This window comes from Candoia aspera, chromosome 2, assembly GCF_035149785.1.
Source record: "Candoia aspera isolate rCanAsp1 chromosome 2, rCanAsp1.hap2, whole genome shotgun sequence".
Taxonomy (NCBI): Eukaryota; Metazoa; Chordata; class Lepidosauria; order Squamata; family Boidae; genus Candoia; species Candoia aspera.
In genome coordinates, this window is record NC_086154.1 from 157,649,009 (window position 1) to 157,670,079 (window position 21,071).

Sequence of the window (21,071 nt, forward strand, 5' to 3'; positions counted from 1 at the left end):
CATCGACGCCTGTATTTTGTTCCCCAAACGCGTTACCGCCAAGTGGACAACGCTTTAAAAGTTTAAAAGCAAAAGGGCTGGGAGAAAGGGAGCCACGACGAAGTGTGAAACAGAGCTGAGGTCGTGTTCCGAGCGTGGGTTGCCCCGAGCGTGGAGGCTGCCGAGAGAGACGAGGGAGTCCCGGCAAGGCTGCTGTCACCCGAGCCCGGCTCTCGAAGTACTCCTCCGTACTCAGGGCATCAGTAGGGAACACCCTGGTTCCCGAGCACCATTTTAAAGCTGAGCCACTAGGGATCCAGGCCACGGAGCGGCAGCCTGGCGAAAGGTCAAGCAAGTAGCCATCACGGCTGGATCCGAAGGCGGAAGTGAGTCCCTTTGCCTTTTCGCCAGGAGCGGCAGCGGCGCTATGCTCCCTTGGGCCTGAAGAGGGCGTCTGAAACACAACGCCGATCTGCGCCCTCCCTCCACCGCCCAGGTGCGCCTCTCGGAGAGCGGAGTCCTCCAGCCTCAGCAACGGGAGCCAAAGCGGCCACGGCTGCAGAATTCTCCTCCCCGCAGCTTCAGTCGTTAGGGCGAGCGGACGTACCTTTTCTGCGCGCAGGAGCCGGCGCGGGCTCTCCCCAGCAAGCAGAAGCTACTCTCTGCTCCTCCCCATCTGTTGCGCCGAAAAGAAGCCTCCAGAGCGGCACCTCCGGGCCGAGAGCTTGAGAGGAGGAGGAGGAGGAGGAGGAGGAAGGCGAAAGAGTCGCAACCAGAGGCTGCTCCGTCAAGACAGAGACAGACTACTACGGAGACCCTCCGAGACAGACCAGCGCGAACTTGGGGACCGCTCCGTGGAGACAGATTTGCCAGGCAGGGAGGGAGGGAGGGAGGCAGGGGCTCTGGGAAAATGCAGCTACCTCGCTCAGCCGACCTCTTGTTCTCACGGCCAGTAAGTTATTTTTCCTCTTTACCCCCGAACTTGGACACGTAGGATGAGTGGGGAGGGCTGCTTGGCCAGTTGTCTCCCGGGTCAGATTCTTGCGATTCGAAGGCAATAGCGTGCCTTTGGAAGGGGATTTTCGAAAAAAAGGGAGAAAGTTAAAGTTGATGAGGAAGATCGTAATTATTCGGGCACGCTCAATTGGTGTAATACTTTTCACAGGGAAACTCTCACCCACCCACTCACTCCGCCGCCCCAACGGTTATGCACTGAGGAACTTCCAGTTTAAATCCCCGCAGCGAAGGAATGGGGCGCGTATTTTCCTTTCCCAGTGATGGTGCTGCTCAACCCTGAAATAAGAGTAGGAATTAAGGTGCTCCTGAGCGCATGCAGAGGCTATTCCTTCTCCACTGAATAACCCACAGACAGCCCACCTTTACAACAGGAACTAAGGGGATGTCCAGTTCAGAGAGTGAGGTGATGTTTTCAGACAGGGTAGAAAGTAATACTGGCAGGGTGAATGGAGATTTTTAAATTTTATTTTATATCCTGCCTTTATTATTTTTATAAATAATTCAAGATGGCAAACATACCTAACACTCCTCCCTCCTCCTACTTTCCCCACAACAACAACCCTGTGAGGTGGGTTGGGCTGAGAGAGGGACTGGCCCAAGGTCACCCAGCTGGCTTTCAGGCCTAAGGCAGGACTAGAACTCTCAGTCCCCTGGATTCTAGCCCGGTGCCTTCAACCTTAATAAAGGTGGACTTTACTTTGAATGTTTTATCTGGTGAAAGAAATGTGCCAGGTAGTGAGAAAACTGGAATAAATTTGGGGCTCAAATTTGTGGGCAACAGTCTCAGATACTGTTGCTCTTGCTATCTTTTCTAAGAATACATCTATTTTTGTTAAAGGTCACTGGCAAATCACTTACATGTTGCAGCAAAAGGAAGGGTCTGTATTTCCATTTCAAGTTGACTGCTTTTTTTGGTGACATCATAAAGGGTGTGCAGTAAACAAAGGTCTGGGTGCCTCAGCTAAGTGTGGCTCCCTTGGTTTTGGTACATCCAAATCCCTTTTAACTGCTACAGAATGAATCATCTTTTGCTCCAACATAAAGTCGGATTATTGTTTTGCTTGAGAGTAGAGAGGTTAATGTGTGAAAGCACTCATTATTCCTATCTGTAGTTCAACAAAGGAGCAGTTATTCCCATTTCTCAGCTGATATAATGCACAACTGCGGGTGAGCCATCTCCACTAAAAAATAGTTCTGTATGAGTAGTCATAATGTGAACATTTTGTCTACATTATTAGTTTGTGATGGCTATTATTACATCATGGGTGAAGAGTACTCAAGCCCTAGCTGGGATTGAAATTGCAAAATTCATCTCATATCCTATAGAACTCTTGACAAGTCTCAGTTCTTCATTACTAACCATGTATTTTTTTTAAAAAAAACCTTTAATTTTGGCCATGGATAACTTTACAGTTCAGTCAAAAAAAAGGGATTTTTTTTTTTTGCCATACAAATTCTACTTACAGTAGAAGTGCCAGTTGCAGCTCAACCATTTCTATTCTGGAAAATGTTCCTTTTAATTTTAGACACAGCATCCTGCAATCCTATAATAGATTTATAATGGATTTGAAGATCATTTCAGTATTAATGGTTAGGCAGGAGAATGAAGGTTGTTGAAATGATCATGCAGGGTTTTAGCTGTTTGCTGTTTTTGTTCAGCTAAGAATTTTTGACAAGAGAAATAAGGGTAACAGATTTCAAAATATAATACTAAAACATTCAACTGAATTAATTAGAAAAAGGGGGAAGCATGCAGTGAAGCATAGTCAAAGCATTTGAGAATGAGGATCAAGTGATAGGTGATAGGATGTTTATAGGTGATTTGAAAGGCTTCTGGTGATTTGATGTTTATTTTCGCTAGAGATTTGTTGAGGATATGAGTCAGTCCTTTGGGGTAGACCAGACCAGGACACAGACTCCACACTGCCCTGGAGGACTAGAACAATATTTTATTGAAACAGGCTGTAATACAGAATCTTGCAAGCCTGATTGTACTTTACCTTCCTTCCCTCTTTATATGCCAGTGAATCAGGGAGGAGCCTGCCTGAGCCTCTTCCAAATACTACCCTGTTTCCCAGGACTTAAGGAATGTTTCAATCCCCTTTGCTTATACAAGGGTTCTTGCCTATTTCCCTCGTCATCTCCCTGATTCTCTACAATATGCTTCTGAAACATAAGCAGCTTGCTGAAAGAATATTAGGTTGTCTGTCTGTCTGTCTGTCTATCTAATTTTGTCACCGCCCATCTCCCTCAAAAGAGGGAGTCTTTATTTATTTAAAAACATCCCATTGAAAATAAAAAGCTCACAATATCATACATTTGAAGTAAAAAGTAAATAAGAAATATTTTGATAGAAGCAAGGCTGTTCTATCCTCAACTATATCTTGAAGAGAGGGAAGCACAAAAGAAAAAGAAACAGGAAGTTCCCTTTATGTCTTCAATACAGAGACATAAGCCAGTGAGAAACAGACCAGTCCTCTTATCTCTCTCTAGATACTTGCCATAGTGGTCAAAAGAGGCTTATAAGGCGCAAAGAGATACGGTGTAATCTCCATCATTTTTTTTCTGATTGAAAAGTTCAATGTTTCATGAAATTCATTCAAGAAATAGGATCGGCCACTATTATATGTAGTTTAAATACATCTTCCAGGTCTATTGCGGTTCTAAAATATTGAGGAAAGGATGACTTCAGAAGGGTACTTATGCTTGTTTTAAGACTCGGTTCTAAAAGGTAGCCCTGGCGCTCTGGAAAATGGAATCCGTTTGGATGAACCCTATTTCAGATTAGTGGAGCGATGGAAATAAAGCCACAATTTGCCCAGTTCAACTTTTTATATTCTCTGTTTTTATTTGTGAAAACAAACGGCTAGAACTCCAACAGAAAACACCACTGTAGTGGTTGTATAGTAATGAAAGGATCTACATACTTCATAGTGATTGAAATAAGCGAGAAGTAACAAAAAGAGTCACTTGTTGAGATGGGCAGCTATGGAAATTAATTAAATAAATAGGAAAAAATTAAAAATCCACATAATATCCATTTAGTATTAATATAAAATTAATTCAATCCTTATTAAATCTAGACCTTACAGAAACATACTATTTCATCTTCTCATTTTTAGAACACAAAGTCTTTTCAAAAACAGATACAGACTCATATCCTGAATTCATTCCATAATAGCAGGAGGATAAATTTCTTTCACTTTACATAAAACTATCCTCTTCGCTCAGTACAGCTAAAGCTCGTCAAAAAATCACAAATTCCATATTTTAGGAACATAGTTTAGCTCCTCATCACTTTATTATATTTATTTCCAAGATTGTAATTATGTTATGCTTTGAAACAAACAAACAAAAAAACAATTATGAGTGGGCAAGACCAAATTCTAGGAGTTAAAGAATTTAACTCTCAAATTTCTTAGACCATGCACACAGAAATCTGATGTCCAACCTTTTAAAAACACTATTTGAGGGGTTCAGTAGACATGAAATAATGTTTTCTGATGAATTAACTGCATTCTTAAATCATAAGTATATTTTACATTTCTTAAAACCTGGGCCCATTGATTCTAATTCTTCATTTCTGAGTTCAGTTATGTAACTAATGCTAACTTTCAATCTATTTTTAAATTCCATATAAAATTGAACTATTGGTTTCACTTCATGCCCAGTTCAACTTAAGTCTGAATCAGCAATGTGCTAAAGAACTTAAATATCTCATCTCTTACCATAGACAATAACAAAATCAATAAATAGCTGCTACTTTTTAAAAAACCTTTTATTGGCATAGTTGCCCATTCTGAAGAGGATGGAGTCTGCCAGATTTTAAAAGAAAAATGGATGCAAGGAATTTTGTAAAAGGGAAGTCTTTAGTCTGAATGATTTTTCCTTTTAAAAAGGGCTTGTTCACCACCACCATCACCCAGATTTGTTGTGGCGAAATGCCATATATCTTAGAGATGTTTCAAATGGCGCTACATTTCTAAAGAATAAAGGCAGGTATTAGGGAGTTATGATAAATGAAAAGATACATTTAGCGTGTTTGTATCTGTGATAAGCATCAGTATGTAACTTGAGCCTAAATGAATACCATAAAGCTTCAGCATCAGAGTCGTCATAGCACGAAATGTGGGACTGCTCTTAGGTAAACTTTATGACACAGGCAGTATCTCAGGGTATGCTGTGTGGCTTGTCCTCAGGACTGAAGATAGTATCCTCTGCTTCAACCATCTTTGGTGAATGACTGAAATTTCTGAACACGAATACATCCTCTGCTTGGCTTGGGCAGGATTGAGAACATTGGGAAACTCAGAGGAATATTTGGCAAACTGTGGTAAGTTTTCTGCAGTCTGAGAAACCCATTCAAATATTCTTTGCTAGAAGAGGAACATAGGGCAGAAAGTACAATGGAATCAGAGTGGTGATAGCTTTCACTCTGAAGGATCACAGGCAAAGCCTGTGGCAGGAAAGCAGGGAGGCAGGGGCAGACATTTAAGGGAAGCCTGGATAGAGTGTGCCTAAATATTCATGTTCAGAAATTTCAGCCACTCACCAAAGACGGTTGGAGCAGAGGGTACTATCTTAAATATTGAAGACAGATCACAAAGCAAGCCAGATAGTCTGGCATTTATATGGTCATGCTGCTCTTATGACTAGTTTCTCCAGATAGGCTATAAAAGCACAATCTGTCCTACTTGGGTTCAGGTAATTTTGTACATTTTCTTCTATTACTTACTATCACCACATTAATAACTAAGTTAGGAAAGTATACAGTATGTTGTCTTCCATAGGATACACTGAGAATTCCTTTTCTTTATAACCCTTGGCCTGATCTGGCCCATTTTCAAATTAGATCTTTCTTTTGCCAGCTTCTCTCCCATCAAATATGGCCTCATACTGTTCATTTTTTCAGAGAGTTATCTTGCAGATGGACAAAGTCCTGAGCCCCTCTACATAATTACATCCTAACAATATATTGGGTTGGGAAGTATAGCAAGATACAGAAAGCATATAGAGCATGGCTTCTGGAATTATTTCCAACCCATTTACCAGCAGCAGCCATAGGAAGCATATGCATATTTTTCCATGTAATAAAACAATGTATTGTGTGTGTGTTTGCATGCATACGTATTCTGCCCAAGGATTAATCAAGGTAAGTGCATTTGTATTGCCTCTGTGTGTATGTGCACACACACAAATGATTGCAAGGTCTAACCAGGGTGGGTACAGATGTGATGCCTCTGTGTGCAAGAGAGGGAAGATATAATCAAGGGTTGGTGCTGCATCTGTGTGTATTTGTATCTGTGCCTAGGGAAGCATAGGGTAGGCTGCATATGTTCTGCTGTGTGTCATGTGACAGGGAACAAAGCAGGGATGGAATGCACTGAAAAAAATGTTTCCTAGAATGTTTTTTTCCATATCCCTTGGCTGGATCTGATTCAATTTTTAACCCTGTTATTTTTTTTGTTGGCTTCTCCTGCCACACCAAATTTGGTCTACTTCTATTTTGTTTTCAGAGAGTTATCCTGGTGATGGACAAACAGAATCCTGAACCCAGTTACATGTTTTCTTTCTAACATTCTGTTGGTTCGAAAAGAATAAAAAGACTTGTAATCCTAGGGCGGCAGCTTGCAGAAAAAGGCTGCTACACATTTTTAATGTGCACTAATGAATACCTATATAAAAGATACATGAACCATCAATGCTGTTAAATATAAAAAGACCTTGCAGAGGAAAATGAAACATGAAGTATATTTGGCTTTTATTTTTTTAATCTGTTCGATCGTGTCTGATTCTCAGAGACTGCCTGGACAAGTCCCTGCAGTTTTCTTGGCAAGGTTCTTTAGAAGTGGTTTGCCATTGCCTCCTTCCTAAGGCTGAGAGAGAGTGACTGGCCCAAGGTCACCCAGCTGGCTTTGTGCCTAAGACGACTAGAACTCAGTCTCCCGGTTTCTAGCTTGATGCCTTAATTAATTAATTAAAAAAATAATTTATAGTTTTTAAATTCAACCTGACAATGAAACTTAGGATTTTCCCATCAGTTCTGGTGTAATAGATATACTGATGCTCTCTGTCATATGTCTTTGATGAAAAAAATATATGCAATGGGACCTCTACTTGCTTGTCCTCACTACAACATAACTTTAACATTCTATGAAGAAAATATTTGATGCTTCCATTTTCAGTTGGTTGTCTCAGTGAAATAAATTTGTGTCCTTCTTTCTCCACCTTACTACTGATAGTTGCAAAATTCAGCATAAAATTTCAATAGTTATCTCTAAAGTATTGAAGACATTCCAAGCATGCAGCTTATTCTACTATTCTTGTGGATTGACGAAGATTCCTCCATTTGCTGAGGTCCCAAAGCCCTATCTTATTTTGTAGTGTTTCCTAGAACTATCCTTTAAACTTAAAGGGATATTTTCAATAGACATAAATGCTTGTGAAAGGTCTTTTCAAGTCCTGTTCATCAGTTTATTCATTTCCATCACTCAACACTTATTCCCCATCCATCTCTACCTATTCATCAAAACTCATTCTTCCCAGCCACCTCTCTTCTTATATGTAGCTCAATTAATAACAGTGTCTGATCATTTTTCACTGTCTTGCTCAGTGGTGTGGAATGACTGGATGACCTCTTGATTTATGCATTTGCTTCATAATTTTGCTTCATAATCTTCATTGTGCATTTTGCAGAATGAAGCCTCTCAATGGTCATCATTTTCCACAACAAATAGGCCCATCTAAACTAGTAACCACAGTTAAATCTGTACTAGTTATAGATGAACTAGAGGTAAAAAAGAGAATAAGAACTTAATCTGAGCCCCATATAACTCTTATCAAGTGTAGCTTGCTGATTGATAGTGCACTTTTTAACTGTTCAGAAAGGGATTTCTCACAACTGTGGTGGGGCAATTCCAACTGCGAGGATGGGAACTCTCAAAGGAGATAGGGTCATTGATCAATTGGAGTAGTGTTATTTATATGAGGGAAATATGCCATAACTATTAACTTTCCCCAACCTGTTGCCTTCCAAATTGACTGGGCTCCAACTCCCAAATTTCCCTAGCCAACCGAGCCACTGGCCCGGCTGGTTAAGAGATTTAAGCAGACTACTGTATAATCATCATATTGCCTCTTACTGTATAAGTCTGCTTAAATCCTCTAAATTCTTCTGTAACAACAATTTATACATCTTAGTAATAATACATTTACACGTACATATAAACTACCAATACGAATCCAAAATGTTGTCCTTGGGACAAAAGAGATTTTTTTAAAAATCCAAAAAGCCCCCTTGCTGATCACTATAGCATCCTAGATGCTAAATTTAGGAAGAACCCTTAGAAATATCAGGCATGCTCAGGATGCCCCATCTCACAGTAGTGGATTTCACCCTCTGTTCCAGGTCTGTATTTGCCTCCCAAATGGTCAGATACAAAAACAAACACAAAACCTGCCATTGTTCCCATGCCTCCCCCCCCTTTCTTTTATAAAACAATCTAAAATACAAAAATTACATACAGAATAATAATAGAAGACATCTTAAATGCCATTTTTCCAGTTTTCTATAGGTACAGAAAATCCACTTCTATCAATAGCCATCTGTTTAAAATCATCTATGAAGACGAGTCTTCTAATTTTCAGACAGTCTCCCAGTTTAGGTACTACCCTCTGGTATGAAAAACAAACTATTTTAATTTGTTTGATTTTTTTTCTGTACAATCACCCTTCAGATATTTTAAGCTCATCGTCGTATTACCTCTTATTGTATAAATCTGCTGGAAGTTTAGATAGTTCTTGCTTACTTTTTATTTTGCCTTTATTAGCCATGTAATTCCCATATCAGTCCAGTCTTTACCCCAAGGTATCTACAGCAATACCATTTGAAATCCAGATTGCTTGAAAATTATATGGCAATTTCAGTTTTGTTTAACATTTCTAGAATTAATTATTGTAAATTTTCTCTAAGTTATATACGAGGCAGCATTGGCTGATACGGTCTTAAATGCCAAACATGTAAGAGAATTGTGATGGGCAGAATTTTTGCAATTAACTTTGTCAAGCTTTGCCTTATTTCAGAATGTTTTTGACTTTGCAGTATAGCCTACAGCTCTACTATTCCTTGTAGGCTCCCCTATCCAAGTACTCACCCTGCCCAGTCCTGCTTTCCAAACCAAGACAGAGGTGACCAGGGGAGCTGCCACCAGTTATGGCCATCTTTATATACATAGAAACCAAAATAATTTCATCCACTGGAAAGATTCTCAGAAAGCAAATGCTTAAACTTAAGCTCTCTTATACCACAGTTTTAGGGGTGATTTGCTCTTCAGTGATATCACATCATGATAGTTGTGATGGGAGACAGATTCTGATGTTTTGTCATCTGACATTCATCCCTGAATCTTCTTGTGAAGCTATAGTCAAAGTATAAGCTTGATTCAGTTGATGGTATAATGAAGGAAATGGGTTAGGATCCAGGATTTTCCTCTTTTTTGTTGAGTTTCTAAGGGGGATATAGGAGTTTTCATTTTAAAATAATTGTGGTAAACCTATTTTGGGGCTTACATTACAGTTTTTGTCCTATCTCATATTGGTGGAAAGGAGTAGTTCTGTGGGTTGCAAAAAAGGAGCAGTGGTTTAGTTCTTATGGACGCTCAACTATATCAAAAGCTGATATCTTACCTCCAGATAATTTGGAGTTCTATACTTCCCATCAGCTAGAGTTACTATGGTCAGTGTCAAAGGGGTGTGGGATTGCAACCTAAAACATTGCCAACATCATCCAATGCACTTGAGAAGTTTCCATTCCCTTGTTGGTGTAGTTGGTGCTGGTTCAGTTGGAACCTCTCACAGAATGACAGCTGGTTCTGAAACTGTGCTGAAAATAGGGGCATTGTCTTGTTCCCATAAAAGATCATCTGTACTTGGCAGGCAGGTAGGACTTACTAAGCTTCACTCATTGCTCCAGAACAGCAAAAAGTAGCCAGGGTGAATTGACAGTGTGGTCTAAAAGCTCCAAAGTGAGCTAAGGGAACAAGAAAGTTCCAGACACCAGAGGGTTCAAGAGACTGCAAGATCATTCCAAACCAGGTCAGAATCTAACTAGTCTCAGAGTATAACATAAGGATTCCAACAACTTGTCACAGAGCACCCAAAGTGAAGATGTTATACCCACAGCAAGGTTATCTTCCAAATGGTTAGCTTTATCTCAGAAGCTGCAAACTATTCTGGGGGCTACATCAACTCCATCTGGAATATTGATCTATTCCAGATCAATACTAACTCCTAGGTTGGCCTTTACTCTCAAGGATTCCTTTCTTATAGACCTGTACTTTGACACACTCAACGTTCCGATTATCTACCTGGCAGTGCCATTCCTTCCCCAGGCTCAAAGATCAAGCTTCTTGGTCAGTTTTTGGGACTATAAGGCTCACATTGACAAGATTTGGTCCCTGCCAATGATTGTGGACTTGGCTCTGGCATTCATTGGCATTAATCCTCTGTGGAGGCTAAAACAGGCATTTCATAGTTCTTCCAAATAGTATCACACCAGATGAGAGTTTGTAGGTGCAATAAGTTAGAGGAGTACAGACTGTGTGTATTTCCATTGTGTGTAGACAGTACTGTAGAGGACATTTTTGTGCTTTGTCATATTTATTCTTGGTCTTCTGCTTCATCTTCCCAAAACACATTGGTAAACCAAGAGGTTCTTCTAACTCTTTTACTCATCTACTAATTGATACAAAGTGCAGCCACCTGGCAAAGGTGGCATAATAGCGTAAAGTAGCTTCATTAATGGTTCAGTCAGTTTCTGTAATAAATGATTTGTGTGGGTGCATGAGAGAGAGGGAGAGAGAGGTTTAAGTGCAAAAAGTTTAGTTTTCTTAATTCTGATACAGGAGGATATTCAGATGAAAAGCTTCTGTGATTTCTTTCACAGTGGTGCTTCCAAGTGCTTCCTTAATAGTGAGTGGATGTTGCACTGCAGAAAGGACAAAGGAATTGCCTCCTTTAACAGTGCAATTTTCCAATCAGCTTAGATAGTCGATTTTATTTTTTTATTCTTGCATTTCTTGTAACTTCCTAATTTTGCAAAAGTATGCAGTAAAATGTAGGATTAAATGCTGTGATATTCTAGTATCAGCTTACAAAGGGTGCACTGCAGAGTGGTAATAACATGCATTTCTCAGAAATATAAGATCTTTCTTCAGTACTATAAGCAAACACTACCAGGCAATTTTTGACTTACAGGTAGTCCTCAGATTACAACGGCAATTAGGACCAGAATTTCCATCACTAAGTGATCTGATTGTAAAGCTTGATGTCATGTGACCACATTATTAGCGACAGCAGTCTGGGTTGCCATCATAACCCCAGGACCACGCAGGTCATTAAGCAGGAAGAGGTGGGAGCTCCAGGCAAGCAGGCCAGTGGTGAGTAAGGGGGTCCGGGTGTGCTGCAGGCAGGCGCTACGGAGCACAGGCGGGTGTGTGAGCGCCGTGGGTTCTGCAGGCAGGTGCTACAGAGTGTGGGTGGGCAAAAAAGTGGCAGGAGCAGAAGTGACTTCTGACTTCCTGCCAGCTTCCCCATTGACTTTGCTTGTGGGAAGGTGATAGGGAACGTCCGAAATCGCAATCACACGGCCCCGGCTCACTGTGATGTCGTAATTGTGAGCTTGGCTCCTAAGAGCCCAGATCATGATCATGTGACCACAGGGACGCTGCAATGGCCAGAACTCTGAGGACAGGTCGTAAGTCCCCCTTGTTCAGCACCATTGTAACTTTGAACGAGGACTGTTCGTATTCTGAGGGGGATTGGGGGCAGATTGTGCTAGCTGCAAAGTAGCTGTGAAAACCTTTCATTCCAACAGGGGGTATCAAGGATAGGAAAATCTCCTGCAAGTGCTGTTACTTGGTGGGGTTTAGAGCTCCACCACTGAGCGTACAGTGGAAGCTCGTTTAGTTTCCTCCTCTTTTTCTTTTCCAAAACAGTGAGTGAAAGGGTACAGCATCGGCAGAAGTATAATTTCCAAATCATAAGAGGTAATCTCTCTGCTTAAGTCTACTTTGATCAAACCCTACCTGACTACTGTGTGCAGTTCTGGGCATCACATTTTAAGAAGGATTCAGAGAAATAGGAGCAAGTTCAGAGAAAGGAACAGGAGACTAGAAACTAAATCTTATGAAGAAGGATTGAAGGAGCTGCGTATGGTTAGGAACCACACATACTTTTGAGGGGAAATAACTGTCATTCAGTTGATAAAGTTGTTCAAGACACACCTAGAAGTTCTGAAGGTTAGTGCTTTCACAGATACGTCATCACTGTGTGCTGTGAAAAACATTGGAAACAAGGGCTGTTTCAGTCCTCTTCTTACCATCTCCTCATGCTAGCAGTCTCCTTTTATGGAGAGCTTAGAGTGAAATGTATTGGTTTTTGTGGAGGCATTGTGCTTATCTCCCTCCAAGACAAGTATTTTTAAGGCCTGTTTCTTTGCTTTAGACAAATGAGTCCAAAAGAGCCTAATCTAGATATCCAGCTTTATCTTCATTCAGTAGTTTCTTAACCATAACTATCAATTGATAGTTATTAGCATTGGCACTTATTAGCATACTAAAGGTTAAAAAGACCTATATGTCTCAGGGCCTGGGTATCCTGGGGACCACCTTTTCCCAGTAGTTTTGCCTGTTGTCCCCAAAGAGCTGGGAACTGCTAGAAACTGCTCACTGAGCTTTCTATCCTACTGGGAAGAACTGTAGGACAGGAAGAGGCCTGGCTGCAGGTATTGTCCATAGAAGCTCCCCTTCTATGAGGAGGCAAGGATGCCTTTCAAGGATTAATTATTACCAGCAATGCCATACCCAATAAATTTTAAATAATGTAATTGATAAGATTTGGATTTACGATTTTAATTCATTATTATACTGATTTTATATTGTCTTTTATATGTACTGTATGTCTGGAAACTGCCTATAGTCTGTTTGGTTTCAGGGAGTAGATAATCCTATCAAACAAAGCAAAACAGTTTGCTTTCCTCACTAGCTGCCTTCAGATCCAGTGGTTCTGTAGGCTTCTTTGCTGCATTTGCCAACATTTATTTTTATTCTTGCACTATGAATCAATGAAAAACAAAGAACAAATTGATAATGGGAATGGCAGTAAATCATTCTGGTGTGAAATTAATGTATTCAGTTTTGTGGTTAAGCATTCCAAATGAATCAAATAACAATAAAAATAAAGGGAAAGATTTCTTCTACTGTACCTTCTGTCTAGGGACGTGGTGGCGCTGCGGGTTAAACCGCTGAGCTGCTGAGCTTGCCGATCAGAAGGTCGGCGGTTCGAATCCACGTGACGGGGTGAGCTCCCATTGCTAGTCCCAGCTCCTGCCAACCTAGCAGTTCGAAAACATGCAAATGTGAGTAGATTAATAGGTGCTGCTTTGGCGGGCAGGTAATGGCGTTCTGTGTAGTCATGCCGGCCACATGACCACGGAAGTGTCTCCGGACAAACGCCGGCTCTTCGGCTTTGAAATGGAGATGAGCACCGCCCCCTAGAGTCGGACACGACTGGACTTAATGTCAAGAGAAACCTTTACCTTTACCTATACCTACCTTCTGTCTACTGTCAGTTAAGCTGACGAAAGCATGCAAATCATTTAACAAAGTCTGCATTTATCCAAAATACCAGTTACATCAAAATCAGAAACATTAAAAAGCCAGACAAAACCATATTCTTTTTTTTAACTTATGTAAATAGTTCCATCATTTGAAAATAGTCTTTGTTTCATCAGTTAAACGCTAAGGGCAAATGGCAGGAATCTGGATATTATTCTGATAAGTGGTACTGTAATAGACAGTGCTGGAAAGATGTTGGGAGGAGAAAAGAGAAGCTGACTGCAGGACAAATGCTATTTATATCAATCCCAGTTCTGTATTCCTTGGCAACACTGTTAGTAGCAATGCTCATAAGGGATGATACTCACAGATAGAAATTCCTTTTGTGGGAAAAATGCCTTAATTGGGAGCATAATACCCAAATGTTGCAGGTTCCATAGCACAAGTGGCATAAATGTTACTCTATGATTGGAAAGGAAATAAGAGTTAAGACGACATGGAGTAGCAACTTCAAGAGCTTTAGTAAAGAACTAAATAATGCTTGCATTCCCATGATGAGTACTGCTTGACTGCTGTTACTTCCATGTTGATTAATTTTGTGGGTATATAAGCTAGCTACCTAATGAGCACTGTGGCATAGATCTCTTCTTGAAATTACTGTATTCTTTCAAGATAGAAAATGCTACCCACAGAATTTTGTACAGTTTGGTATAATTGTATTTGATGTTTAGTAATGTTTGAGTCTATTATTGTAAATAACCATGTTGGGTGGGCATTATGAGAGTTATAAACAGTAGTCGACTGGAGCCAGCTTGTCCTGGCTCACAAGAGCTGATTGAACCAGCCTGTGAAAGGTGTTTATACATTATATACTTACACGCCTATCAAAGAATGAGTTGTAACTGAATAGTGCCTATTTCTATTTCTGTAGATATATGCATATATGTATATGTATCTATAATATCCATATGATTGCTTTGTCCCTTACTCTAATTTTCTAAAAATCAGGAGGAGTCTGCTACTATCTTTCCAGACTAACAGATTTTGCTAAAAGGCACAAGCTTCATCAGATGCATGGAGTGGCTAAACTGGTGTAAGATTAAATTGAGATGAGGAGGGAGGAAGGGGTGGGGGAGACAGGGTGGTTGCAGGCTACAGGTGAGGCAGATTACAAATACCTGATCAATTAATAGTTGTCATGTGTTAACAACCCATTGTGTGGGGTGACTTTCTGGGATAGCCTGAAACCTTTTGAAGGATGAGTTCAGCAGTCTCTCACTTAACTATGCTGTAATGTTTCTTTTTTTCCAAAATGGCTACAAAATGACTACTCCATCTGTAATGGAGTGTCCTGGGAGGTGGAAATGCTCTGATAGTATTTTGTCCTTGTTTTGAGTCCTAATGTTAAACTTGTGTACATTTTGTGCGAAGTTTGGCCTGCTTGACCTGTGTAGAATCTAGAGGGGCATTTTGCTAGCAGACAATGGAATATATTGTATTAGAGCATTGTTTCTCTACCTTGGCAACTTTAAAATGTGGAAACCCTGCATTAGAGGAGAAGCATGTGAAGGTGCCTCTGAGTGTGTGTGGTTAGTTGGGCTTGTGATGGTGCTGATGGCTCTCCTAATTTCCCACATTCTTTTGGTTTGAAAAAGAAGACAATATTTTATTTACAAAACAAATTTGGAACCAACTTTTTGATTCCAAATTTGGAATCAAAATGGGCCCCTTTTAAAGGCAATGTATTATTTGAAGCCTTAAACAAATTTGTACATTTTAACATTCCAAGTACTGAATAAGTATCAATTATATCAATTAAGACCAGAAGGGGGAAAAAAATCAAAATGGAAAGCCTATTTAAAAGCCAAGGGGGTGGGGGGGAACACCACCTTTGACAGAAGAGTTCTGCAATCAAGGATCTAGCACAGAAATGATCCTATTCTATCAGTCTAGCCTTTCTTGGGGATTCATCATACAGAAAGGCCTTTAAAGTAAATCTTAATCCCAGCAGGTTCAAAACCATCTAATTACCCCATTTTGCATTAACTTCACTCTAAAATCTCTTTAAGGGCACCCTCATATAGTGGTCATTGTAGTAATTTAAATAGGAAGTGATTTAAGTCAATCGATACGATGACATCTACCTTTTCCAACAAAGGGTACAACTGATTCATTGGCATACTTACACACCTATCAAAGAATGAGTTGTAACTGAATACTGCCTGTTTCTGTAGATATATGCATATATGTATATGTATCTATAATATCCATATGATTGCTTTGTCCCTTACCCTGATTTTCTAAAAATCAGAAGGAGTCTGCTACTACCTTTCCAGACTAACAAATTTTACTAAAAGGCACAAGCTTCATCAGATGCATGGAGTGGCTAAACTGGTGTAAGATTGAATTGAGATGAGAAGGGAGGAAAGGTTGGGAGAGACAGGGTGGTTGCAGGCTACAGGCAAGACCGATTACAAGTACCTGATCAATTAATAGTTGTACCCCAAAGTACCGCAGCTGGACATCATATGGCACCAAGAGGCTGTATCTCCTATTCCAGGCTAGCTTCTATACTGACCAACTGTGATTGCCTTCACACTTTGTGCTACACCATATTATGATTTGTTTGGTCTTGGCTTTGTGTTTTGTGTGAACCCAGGAATTGTGATTTGTAACCCATGGTTAATCCATGACATGGATTGATTTGTAAACCTAGCCAATACTGCCATTTTGCCTGGACTGAACTTCGTCTTTTTAATCTAAGTCTCTCACTATGTCTGGACATTATGATTGGGTAGGAGAAAGTAGATTAAATGAAATTATTTTCCATTTCATTTAATTCTATAACATGGGAATGAATTTGGTACAGATACAGTCACATATTCCATCCCTTTCTGGAAATCACTGCTACTTACTGAGATTTGTTGCCTTCTGGCTTAGATGACTTTAAAATAATATTTAACAAAAAAGGAAATTGACAGGTCTAGCATTCACTGCTAGCCACAGCACATCTTTATCAGCTGCAATTGTAATCATTTTTAGTAGGTATTTACAGGATTGTATTGCAAGGACTTGATGCTGTGCGGCAATTGCGTGGAACTGCTGATGCCTTCAAGTTTGCTCTGGGCTTTTGAGAGTCAGAAAAGCAGATGCTGATATATGATTCTCCAAGATTTCTTGTTGCAACTTGCCCTGAGTCAGAATATACATCTCAGCTGCTTTTCCCAGATTTGGTGGGTGGGTAGAAGAGGGGGTTTCCAGTGTATTCCATGTATCCCTCCCTTCTCAGCAGGTCCCGCAGAGAGTTTAGAGGTTGGAAATCAGAGACATTTCAACACCTCCCCACCCCCACCCTTCCCGGATAGGTTCCTTGGAAGGCATTGTACAAAGAGGATTCTGGATCGTATCACCAATGCAGCCTCTAACATTTCTACAAAAACATAATTCCTTTTAGACATTTTAATTTATTGTAACCTTTTCAGTCTGGTACAAACCAGAGTATTTTTTTTTTAAAGCCATGAATGCAGCACAGAGCAATAGGGAAAGAGGGCTAACAGACCTGCTTATATATTTAAGGGCACTGGTTTTTCTGAGATAAGAATAACTGAATGCTGTACAAAAATGTATGTTCAAGCCTTTATGAGGTCTAATTATATAGGCCCACTGAAGCAGGGAGACCCAGTTTGGTGTAGTGGTTAAGGCACTGGGTTAGAAACCGGGAGACCCCGAGTTCTAGTCCCTCCTTAGGCACAAAGCCAGCTGGGTGACCGTGGGCCAGTCCCTCTCTCCCTGCCCTGGGAAACAGGCAAGGGCAAACCACTTCTGAAAACATTGCCAAGGAAACTGCAGGGACTTGTAATCACAATAAATATAATCACAATAGAAAGCAGAGAATTAAACAATTTAAAGTTGATAACAGATCACGAGAATAAATTTTAAAATCCTTGTATTAAGAAGTGCTTACTGAGACTTACACTACTTGTGTCTGTGTCTTAAGGACTTTATTAGGTACCTTTCTAATAAGAGGATATGAACTAAAAAGGAATGGTGCTATCAGTGATATTATCCACCCAACAAGCATTTAAGATATGAAATGTAATGGATGTGATGGATATGAAATATAATTTGGTGGCCATTTGGAAGAATGAGAGTTCACCAAGCGTGGTAGCTAAGGTTGGTCAACAAGGTCCTATGTAAAATTCTCAAACTATCTGATTGATTATGTGCCATCAAGCTGTTTTCAACTCCTAGCAACCACATAGGTAGATTTTTCTCCATGATGATCTATCCCTGACCTGGTCTTTCAGATCCCCCAATGGTGCGTAACTGAGTCCATCTACCTTGCTGCTGGTGGTCCTCTTCTTCTCTTTCTCCTAACCCAGAAATTCTTCTAAGGGTGGATCATGAGCCCTTAGAAAATCCCTTAGGGGATGGACAGTTGCCTTCCCTGAAAGTCCTTTTCAAACAGACTTTATCAGTTTGATGCAAAAGTATACTGAATGCAAAACAGTGCAATGGTTCCAGAGTCCTATATAAAGCCTGTGCATTTTTTTTAACACACCAACTTTGCTTTTCAGGGGAAGAGTAATCATGCCTTGAAGGCATGAGACTTCAGTAGAAAGCTCTATCTGATTTCAGTAGAAAGCTGACTATGCTGAGGAAATTACCTGAAAGGGGAGGAAGAAGAAGTGATAAGTTGCAAGTGTAGTGGGAGAGATTTACAGCCACCTAGCACCAGGCTTGGATGAAAGAAGCTATAATTTTTATCTTGGTGTGACTGCCTGAGAGAGAGCAAACCAAAAGCAACTTATGAGTCTGCCACTGTTTTGCAAACTGCCCCATTTTAGAAGCAGTTTAAGAGAAGCAGATTTAATACAGCTTTAAATTATATTGGGGGTTCTTTGACTTTTCCAATGTAATTGTTTTACTCTATAAAGTTGTATCATTGTATGTATGTATGTATGTATTTATTTATCAAATTTGTCACTGCCCATCTCCTCCCACCAGAGGGACTCTGGGCGGTTTACAGCAAAATAATAAAAAAACAATAAATATATAATAAAATCCCAATATAAAAGTGCACTATAAAACCATTTCACATAGTTACTAAATATAAATAAAATCCAGATGGCCGTGGTCTCATTCAGTCCTTCTGTAGGAGGGGCACTTCAAGGCACTAGCTAACCCCAAGTATGACTATTCTCCTCCCCGCCCCAAGCCCGGTGGCAGAGCCAGGTCTTCAAATTCCTCCGGAAAGCTAGGAGCGATGGGGCTAACCTCACCTCCAGGGGCAAGATGTTCCAAAGGGTGGGCGCTACTGCAGAGAAGGCCCGCCTCCTGGACCCTGCCAGATGGAATTCTCTTACTGATGGGGTCCACAACATGCCCTTTCTGCATGATTGGGTGGGACGGGCTGATGTAGCGGGGAAGAGGCGGCCCCTCAGGTAGCCTGGTCCCATGCCATGTAGGGCTTTAAAGGTGATAACCAACACCTTGAATTGGACCTGGAAGCAAACTGGTATCCAATGCAGCTCGTGCAGTAAAGGTGTTATGTGCACCCTTGGGGTGCCAAAAGTAGCCTGCGCAGCAGCATTCTGGACCAACTGAAGCTTTCGGATACTCTTCAAGGGTAGCCCCATGTAGAGCGCATTGCAATAGTCTATATGGGAGATAACAAGGGCATGAGTGACTGTTCGAAGGACATTCCAATCCAGGAAAGGGCATAACTGGTGCACAACACGAAGCTGCGCAAAGGCCCTTCTGGCCATGGCTGCCACCTGCTCTTCAAGCAGGAACCAGGAGTCCAAGAGGACCCCCAAGTTACGCACCAGGTCTGTCTGGGGCAGTGCAACCCCATCCAGAACCAAAGATGACAAAGTCCTGGATACGGAAGAGCCCTTAACCCACAACCACTCCGTCTCACCAGGGTTCAGCCAAAGCCTGTTGTTCCCCATCCAGACCCCCACAGCCCCCAGGCACCGAGAGAGGGCAGTCACACCATCACTTACCTCACTCAGGATGGAGATATACAATTGAGTATCATCAGCACATTGATGATACCTCATCCCATGGTGACGGATGATCTCACCCAGCAGTTTCATGTAGATGTTGAATAGGAGAGGAGAGAGAACCGTACCCTGCAGCACCCCACAAAGGACGGGTTGAGGATCGGATCTCTCACTCCCTATCACCAAGTAGGACCGGCCCTGGAGGAAGGAGGTGAACCAGCGCAAAACCATGTCAACCACCCCAACTCCCTGAGCTGACCCAAAAGGATACCATAGTCAATGGTATTGAAAGCCGCTGAGAGGTCAAGAAGAGCCAGGATGGATGCACTACCTGCATCCCACTCCCACCAGAGATCATCCATAAGTGCGACCAATGCCATTTCCATCCCATATCCGGTCCTGAAACCTGACTGAAAGGGGTCTAGATAATCCGTTTCCTCCAGAACCCTCTGGAGCTGCAATGCCACCACTTTCTCAATCACTTTCCCCAAAAAGGGCAGATGGGAGACTGGACGAAAATTATCCAGTACAGTAGGGTCCAGTGATAGTTTCTTGTGGAGGGGCTGTACCAGTGCCTCCTTAAAGGCAGTTGGAAACACCCCTTCCCTCAAGGATGTATTAACCATCGCCTGGACCCAGCGACATGTCAGCTCCCGAGCTGCTTTCGCTATCCCGGAGGGACATAGGTCTAGATGACAGGTGGTGGCATTTACTGTCCAGCGAATCCTGTCCAATTCCTCAGGTCCAACAGGATCAAACTGTTCCCAGATAACTGGGTAAGTATGCTCCCTTGGTATCTGTAATGATTGCCTATTCAAAATCACCATCAGACTCGCACAGGGCTTTCATGGATATCTGATTTAATAATGAATAGTATGCAGGATCACAAGCAAAGCTGAGAATAGGAAAAGTGTGGGATGTCTCCCAATAAATCCCCAAGCAACTCCCAATCCCTCCCCCCAAAGTCAGTACAATTCCATGATCCAGGTGCCCCTAACGGTTCCTGCTGGTCTGTGGGAAATGTCCTTGACAAGGCGAGATAACCCAAACATGCATTCCTCATTCTTCATTCCTCACATCGCAGCCTGGTACAAGGAACAGGAGCAGCCCCCTCCCATACAGCAACTCATGTCAGCCCCACGGCATGGGAACCTGTTACGATGTTTTTCAGGAACATTGGAACAGTAACCATGACAGTATCTCCACAGACCATGCCTCACGCTTGGAATCTAACGTAGAGCGGATTCGAGCGATTTTATCCTGCAGATGCTCCGAAAACTCGTCTGCACAGCCCTGCAGGTGGGTCACAGGGCCCACCTTTCCCAAAAGGGATTGAGTGATTTTAAACAGGGCCATTGACTGGCATTCTGCCGACATGGTAAGGGCAGAGAAGTATTGACACTTCGTCACTCTTATTGCCACCAGGTAGGCCTTAATAGCAGCTCTAACCAAT

The 21,071-nt window shown here is 41.5% G+C and overlaps 1 protein-coding gene across 2 annotated transcripts in view; it reads left to right on the plus strand.

Moving 5' to 3' along the window:
- The first annotated feature begins 497 nt into the window (after positions 1 to 497).
- TRPC4 (transient receptor potential cation channel subfamily C member 4) overlaps positions 498 to 21,071 on the plus strand; it is a 113,397-nt gene continuing 92,823 nt past the window's right edge. Inside the window, exon 1 of one of the 2 annotated variants that reach the window (XM_063294538.1) lies at positions 498 to 931. The gene's annotated coding sequence lies outside the window, so the exon portion shown is untranslated. The remainder of the gene's footprint in view (positions 932 to 21,071) is intronic. The other variant, XM_063294537.1, reaches the window with a different exon arrangement.